The sequence below is a fragment of the Cloeon dipterum genome, chromosome 2, assembly GCF_949628265.1.
Source record: "Cloeon dipterum chromosome 2, ieCloDipt1.1, whole genome shotgun sequence".
NCBI lineage: Eukaryota > Metazoa > Arthropoda > Insecta > Ephemeroptera > Baetidae > Cloeon > Cloeon dipterum.
In genome coordinates, this window is record NC_088787.1 from 5,976,031 (window position 1) to 5,982,524 (window position 6,494).

Below are 6,494 nucleotides of genomic sequence, written 5' to 3' on the forward strand. Positions count from 1 at the left end.
GAGTTGGTTTTTACGATCCAAAAGACGCAATTAGTACAAGTAATGCAAATTATGCGTCACAGTATTGAGGAAAACTTTGTTCTTTTCGCGCCATGCTCCACCAGATGCCATATCTGCGCGTCACAAAAATCTGGAGCCCGCTGGTGAGAATATTAACTATGCAACCCGCGAAGGACGCGTGCGCTGCGGGGCGTATAAGTAGCAAAATCGGCAGGCGCTCAATGATTCAACCAAATAAAAATTTTCACTCAAAAAAATATCCCAAATTTTTCTTAATAATCAAACACGGAGTTAAAATTAAATTTATAAATGGATTCAAGTGTTTTATTTTATTTAATATCCTCAGCAAAACATTCTGATGAACCCAAATAAAATTATTTCAAATATTTCTAAGCCGAAATTTAATTAAATAGGTGTGAGGTTATTTCTTTTGCGTCGAGAGGGAGTTAGAGAAGATGAAATTAAGTCCACAGTTGATTATCTCGTGGTGGAAACACACACGAAACGACCCCAAAAAAGGTTAAGAATTTATTAGGTTAGTTTAACTCAAGAATATCCCCAACAATGACCTCGAAAAGTCAAATTAGGAAAAAAATCCCATTTTTTAAGAACTCAATTTCCAAGGTGATAAAACGTACCCCTTTCAAATTCAGAGATTTGATCGTGAAATTCAACCCTACCCCAGCTTTGAAGGGATCGGAGTCAAGTGAAATGAAAAACTACAAGTACTAGCATTTAATCCAGATTTCAGACCAGGAAATGCGTCGAGTCCATTGGTCAAAGACGCTCGCGGCCGGAGTGAGAGAAAGAGGTGACATAGCCGTGCGCGTGAGGCCAGTAAGGAGAAATTACTCAGGGTAAATAGCGACATCTATAGATTGCAAACTTCGTTGACGCGAGTGTGTGAAGAAAGCCGCTACAGCATCATGAAAAAATGGTAGGCCGAAAAAATACCATAATTTAACGTAATTAAAACTTTCTAATTTTATAACTAGCATAATATTGCGTAGGTCTTGAGGGTTTTTGCGGCATCAAAATTTGTCTTCGTGCTTAATAAATAGAAGCAAAACAAATTTGCGGCCAAACGTTGCCAAGGAAAGAGAGCTGCATTCATTTTAGAAATATCCATAGCGATATCACATGAGTTTGAAGGATGATATAAACTGGTCTGGAGTCCGTGTATTCTCGTCAGCTGATCTGTTATATTAATAGATTGGTGCAAGTTGCATCTCATCTGCACAAGCTGATTGGTCATAACAGGGGCTCATAAGAACCAGCCATTTTTTTATACAAAATTTTAAAGGCGTTAGTAGTGATGGTTGATTTACCATCCCTAAAACGCTAAATTATTTTTCTTGGAATCACTGATTGTGAACTTTTTATTAGAATTATGGTTTCATTTTTGTAATCTGATATGAAATGTTAGACAGATTTTACAAATGGTGGTTATATAAATTGATTTAATTTTTTTATCTCCACTTTAATTGTCAATGATTAAATTGACCTGATTTTTTCCCTCAATTTATAGCTCAACGGAAAAGGAAAATGTTTGAGATATTGTAAAAATTGGTTTAAAAACATTGACAAATAATTAATGAAATCAAAAGAAATTATTTGAATTTTTCTTATTCTTTCTTTTATATCAAATATTTTCTACTGAACATTTCCTCGAAAAAGTATAGGAGTTCTTGGCATGGTCGTCAGTGTAGGAATTCAGTCCAAATTCCTGCAAATTATGCCACTTCCGCCATTCCTTGCATTGCTCGCTCTGATCAGTCAAAATTTTAAATAGATACATACCGCAAAAATAAAATATGATAATGTAAAAAAATTAAAATTAGACGAAAGTAGTTTTATTTATTAAAATCTATGATTGAATTATATACACATTTGTTTCTTTCACAGGAATTCTATTCTAAAAATTACATGGAGTGGCGAATATCCAATTATGTGAGATGCGGTTTAGACTTTCTGGCGCAAGTCTATAGTTCTGATTCTCCCGGATTGGAAACTATGCGATAGGCTCGTCAAACATTCACTACAAATTGGAAATTCCGTGCGAGAAAAATATTCAGAATGACAATCAATTTTCTGATAATTGATTTGGCGATAAAACAGTAGTTTTCAAATATATTTTGAATATTTTGTAATTGATTTACGGTCTTACTCGGCCTAATTTTATCAAAGAAACAAATTAATTCTACATTGCTAATTAAAATACGATTTCAGAAGGCCAAGAGACTTGTCCCTCCTGGGATCTTCGACGACGTTTCTCACAGGATACTTTATCCACCTCGAACGCCTTCTTCCAAATATACTTCTGCAAAGGCTGGGCTGAAATTGAAATAAATATATTTTAAAATATTCATTAATTAATTAAAATTAAAGACTCACACATGCATTCCAACTGTAGGCGAAAATCTTCGGCATTTTTGTTGCAGTACGTGAACAGATTGATATTTTCCACGATGTGTTCCTCCACAGTTTGGAACAAACTTTTAACCTCGTCGCAAATCATTTTTGTCAAAAAAGCTAACACAACAAGTCAAGCAATAATTGGCATCTTGGAGACGCTCGCAAAGCCTGAAAAATGAGAGCAATTCGGGATGGTTAGCAAGTCTCTATGAACAGAATTTGTGTTTTTACTGTAGATAAACCGAGGAAGGTACAGGTTGGCCGCTCAGGGTGGAGATGAGGGGAAGAGAAAAGGAGCAAGGCGATCGTCGTCCGACTCGTTCGTTCGGCTGGTGGCAATAAGAAGCTAATTTTTCTCCCTGAAATACTCAGCACAAAAATGGGAGGGGGCTGAAGGAAGCGTAAACAGCAGGTGTTTTCTAGTAATCGTGTTTTTAAACTAAATAATAAATTCAGGATTAAACATTCTGTTTAAAATTTTTAATTGATAACCTGAAGAATATATCAGAGGGATTAAATTTTGGAATTTGATCGAAATTCTACTTTGAGCGTGGTAAACATTGTTAAAATATTGATTTTCGCTAGATGTTGCATTCTAATTTGAATGAGGGTTTTTATTATTAAGTGCTTCAGTTCAGATGAAATGTAGACAGATTTTATACATATAATTTTTATCAATTAAATTAATTTTTATGTTATGCCAGCCCGTTGGCTCGCATTGTTAAGGCACTCTCAGGAGTGTCAAAGCAATGTGAGGTATTTGAGCAGTTCGGAGATCTAATACTGGCTACCCAATGTCAGAGATGGCAAAAAGTGGTTAGTTTAGTGACTCGAATTGCTCAAATTGCTCGATGGGCTGGGAGGCGCACCGGCGCCGACTCGCTACTTGCTGGTTTGCACCTTTCCAGCATGCGTGATTTGGCTTCACGGGACAAATGTCTAGCGTTTCAATGCAGTCCTCGGTGCAGAGGCAAGTGGCCCCTCAGTGGGCTGGGTCCCTGTGCGGCCTGGTGCGCCCATGTTATCCGTTCGCGGTGTTATTGGGACCCGGGTTTCAGCATTCGTGCTAGTGCAGTGCGCGCCCTTCCCGGTCCTCGGACGGACAAGGATAAAAAGAGCAAAAAAAAAAACAAAAAAAAAAAAAAAAAAAAATGACGGAAAGCTATAAGATGGTATAAACTGGTCTGGAGTCCGTGTATTCTCGTCAGCTGATCTGTTATAATTATAGATTGGTGCAAGTTGCATCTCATCTGCACAAGCTGACGTTCATAACGGGGGCTCATAAGAACCAGCCATCTTTTTGCAAAATCTTAAAGCCAATACCGCATTTTGATATTTAAACATATTTATTTTATGACGAGGATAAATATGAAGACAATTACTATTTTCGTTGAACCACCATGCCAGAATTTATAGAGTGATAAATAATTATTGCTGTTCATTAAATTTTGATCGCAAAATCAAGCTATTTTATTTATTCGTGCGTAGCATTTTGTACTGATTTCCTTTTTAAAATAATAAGAGTTCTTGGCATGGCTGTCAGTGTAGGAATTCCGTCCAAATACCTGCAAATTACGCCATTTCCCAACGTTCTTCGTATTCTAGGACTCGACTTTTACATTAAATAATTTTTATTTGCCAGTTTCTACTGGCTCTATCAGACTCATTTTATTTTTGCACCACTTGTTTGAATTTATAAAAATAATTAAACCAGGTTGAGAAAAGGAATTTGAGTTTTATTTTAAAATCTTTGATAGAATTATATACACATTTGTTGCTTTCACAGGAATTCTATTCTAAAAATTACACGGGGTGGCGAAATCCCAATTATATGTGAGACGCGGTTTAGACTTATTTGTGCAAGCCTAGTTCGAAATTTGGTTAATGTGCGACAAGCACGACGATTGTTATGCAAAGCTTTCACTACAAATTGGAAATTCCGCGGATTTGGGGGAACATATTTTGAATATTTGTAATTGATTTACAGTATTCCTACTGTTATCAATCCCATTATTATAACGATTACAATTAGTTTGATTCTCGCAAAGGTTAATAAAATGCTAATATAAAAAAGCATTCATTAATGCAAATAAGCGAGACCACTCTGGGCTCGACGAGATATGCTGTGCGAATAACACCTTCTTCCAAATATACTGCTGCAAAGGCTTGGCTGAAATTGAAATAAATCTATTTTAAAATCTAGATTAATTTAACTACAATTAAAGACTCACACAGGTATTTCAATTGTAGGCGAAAATCTTCTTCTTTTTCGTTCATGCTCAGGAACTTGTAAATGTTATGCAGGATGTGTTCCTCAACAAGTTGGAACAAACTTTTACCTTCATAGTCTTCGTACAACATTATTCTTGTCTTCGTTAAATTTAAAAAAAAAGGTTTACTGTAGATATACCGAGGAAAGTACAGGTTGGCCGCTCAGGGTTGAGATGAGGGGAAGAGAAAAGGAGCAGGGCGATCGTCGTCCGACTCGTTCGTCCGGCTGTTGGCGGTCAAAGAGAGCAACAAGAAGTTGATTTTTCTCCCTGAAACAGTCAGCACAAAAATGGGAGGGGGCTGAAGGAAGCGTAAACAGCAGGTGCTTTCTAGTAATCGTGCTTTTAAACTAAATAATAAATTCAGGATTAAACATTCTGTTTAAAATATTTAATTCTTAATCTGAAAAATATATCAGAGGGATTAAAATTTGGAATTTGATCGAAATTCTACTTTGTGCGTGGTAAACATGGTTAAATTATTGATTTTCGCTAGATGTTGCCAACGAGTGGGTAGTTCATTCATTTAAAATATTCGGATTTTCAATATGTAGGCATTCATAATTTAGGAGAATTGGTTTGGAATTCCCGCCACGATCACTAGTCAATCTTATGTAAGCTTGTAAATAGAAAAGATCCTTTAATGGGAATTCATTTCGTCCATTTCTCTTTTTATCTTTATTCAAGGATAACTTAATTTTAAAACAAAGCAGGCTTTCAAACAGTTTTGCAGCGTTTAACAAACATTTGAACTATTTTCTACCTCACTGAAAAATTTTATTATAACGACAATTACATGGAAGAAATTTTTCGGTACCAAACAAATTTTGATTGTTGTTACTTTTTGTGATTATAGCTGATGGTTCATAGAACTATAACCGTCATTTTAGAAAATCTTAAAAAGCAAGTAGCGCGCGATTCGTGCTTCAATTGAGATGAAATGTAGACACTAGACAGATTTTATGCATATTTTCTATCAATTAAATTAATTTCTATGTTAATGTTTTTACTGACGTGTTATTCAATTCTTTAGTGAAGGATGCTTCGTCTATGTAAAGGTCGACAGAAAAATTCCAGAATAAAATGTAATTAACACTTTTTAATTTTATAATTAGCAAAAAATTGCGCAGATCTTGAGTGTTTTTGCGGCATCAAAATTTGTCTTCGTGCTTAATAAATAGAAGCAAAACAAATTTCGCTGCGAAACATTGCCAAGGAAAGAGAGTTGCATTCATTTGAGAAATATCCATTGCGATATGACACTGGTAGTATGGATGGTATAAACTGGTCTGGAGTCCGTGTATTCTCGTCAGCTGATCTGTTATAATTATAGATTGGTGCAAGTTGCATCTCATCTGCACAAGCTGACGTTCATAACGGGGGCTCATAAGAACCAGCCATCTTTTTGCAAAATCTTAAAATCAGTAGCGCGATTTGATATATTTATATGCATTGGTGTTTATTTTTATCTTCCAAAATAATAATTAATTATGTGACCTTGAACATGATTGGCATCAAATTTAAATTATTCTATATACTATCTTAATCCACGCAAAAGTTCCTTTAATATCCTGTTTAAAAAATGGCGAACTTTGAGCCCCTCTTAAAAATCAGTAATTTTAGAATGCGACGAGAGTTAAAATTGATTTCAAACCCAAGAAATTAATTTCGTAGTAAGAGCTAACCGCCATGGTTCGCACAAACCCGCATTTTTCACTGCATTGCAAAAAACTTTATTTCTTGGGTTTTCCAAAACATGAATTTTTATTGAAAATAAAAAATTCTCTGGATATGGATGACCAAAAATAG